The sequence below is a fragment of the Mandrillus leucophaeus genome, unplaced genomic scaffold, assembly GCF_000951045.1.
Source record: "Mandrillus leucophaeus isolate KB7577 unplaced genomic scaffold, Mleu.le_1.0 Scaffold111, whole genome shotgun sequence".
Classification (NCBI taxonomy): domain Eukaryota; kingdom Metazoa; phylum Chordata; class Mammalia; order Primates; family Cercopithecidae; genus Mandrillus; species Mandrillus leucophaeus.
In genome coordinates this window covers 3,574,929-3,577,026 of record NW_012099321.1, presented here as the reverse complement: position 1 = coordinate 3,577,026, position 2,098 = coordinate 3,574,929, and positions in this window count along the sequence as shown.

Genomic DNA, 2,098 nt, shown 5'->3' with positions numbered 1-2,098 from the left:
CTCAACATATAAAATGTATGTGATAGTAGCTGTGAAATGACAGACACTATAGGTTTGAGGGCACTTCAGTTCCTAGGATGGCCAACTGAGCCATCTTGGGAAAATGAAAGATCTAGAAATATTCTCGTTCCCCAGTTACCTTTTCCCATCCATTTTATCTGGTTCCAGAAGAAAGATTCAAAAAAAAAAATTTTTTAAGGCCGGGTGCGGTGGCTCACGCCTGTAATCCCAGCAGTTTGGGAGGCCGAGGCGGGCGGATCACAAGGTCGGGAGATAGAAAACATCTTGGCCAACATGGTGAAACCCTGTCTCTACTAAAAAAATACAAAAATTAGCCTGGCGTGGTGGCGTGCCCCTGAAGTTCTGATTACTCTGGAGGCTGAGGCAGGAGAATCGCTTGAACCCGGGAGTCGGGGTTGCAGTGAATCGAGATCGCGCCACTGCACTCCAGCCTGGGCGACAAGAGCGAGACTCCGTCTCAAAAAGAAAAAAAATTTTTTTTTTCTTAGTAGCTCTACTCGACCACCATACAGCAAGGAATCGCCTTCTCACGGAGAATACGTCTCCTAACATGTGAGCTGACCACTGACTTTACTCATCTGGGCTACACATTTTTAAGGATGGAAGATGGCGGTATTAAACGTCAGTAAAAAATGCAGACTGCTTTTAATCCACAAAGGATTTTTCAGCTAATAACCAAATAGATCAACTGTTAAACAGGCAAAACTTTTCAGTTTGGCCACTAGAGGTCTCTTTGTGCATGTCTGATGTTCAACTTTGCACATAAAGGTTTCACTTCACGTTCTGTTTACCAGAATTAAAATCTACAAAGCTTTGGACTCTACTTTTCCCTCACTGAAAATTCCTGGTGGTCAAATTTTGAGTTCTAGAAGGTAGATGTAGTTTTCATACTAATTTCATCAATTAATCATTGCACTACCATGTATTGGTACTTTTCTGGAAAAGATCATAAAGGATGCAAATATATTTTCAGTTCCCTGGGAGACATTTTATACGGGGAAATATTCTTATTCATGCATTGTATTCACTTACAACCAGGCACAGTGAATATCATTAAGTATTCATAAACCAGATGAACGATTCCATGCCCAGTATTTGAAAGATGAGCTAGGTTTTCTACCATGGCCATATGTCAGCAATCCTATCCTAAAAAGGGAAGGGCTAAGAACCCTTCTTATTGAAATCCGTTTGTTCAAAGTAATGTCCATCTTCCCTAGTTATGAGACTTGGCAGTTTCTTTGACTTTCAGGATAAGAGATTTATCATGTAAGGAGTTTCTGTATATAATCTTCAGAAGAGAAATTTTTTTAAAAATATTTTTTCCCCATGACTCTGGCCCTGAGAACTGTGTTAGGTTGCTGTCTTAATGAGTTCCTTGCTCATTTTCTATGGCGAAGAGTAATCATCGTCTAAACCTCAGAAGATGTTAGATACTGAAAATGTAAACTATTATTTTTAATGGCCATTTTCCTACATACGCCACCAGATCAAGTATTACTAACTGTATTTTGTAATGCTTTGCAGGAAAAGACTATGCATCTACTTCACATAACTCCAATTTTAAACTCTTGCTGTCAGCATAGCTATTAGAAACAGGCTAATATAAAATCCCTGGGGACAATTTACTAGATTCTCCTCAAGGGAGAAACCCAGGTGCCGGGTGAAGGCAACAGTTTATCAACAAAGCAAGGAAGACACAGGAGGAAGAAAACGAAGAATGGAAGTAGAAAGGCTCATAGAAAAAAAAAAGACTAATTTAATCCCTCTTTCCTGGAGATGGAATTAAGCTAGACTTGGTGGCCCGCTTTGGCCATCTGTGTTTTAAAATGGCATATCACAAATAAAAAGTATGCTTCTACTGATAGCTTTAACCTGTGGTACTACTTAAAGCATACGTTTAAAAATATTTAATTATTAATAGTAATGAGAATTTTTCTTTTCTTTTCTTTTTTTTTTTTTTTTTTTTTTTTTGAGACGTAGTCTGGCTCTGTGGCCCAGGCTGGAGTGCAGGGGCGCGATCTCTGCTCACTGCAACCTCGGCCTCCCAGGTTCAAGCAATTCTCCTGCCTCAGCCTCC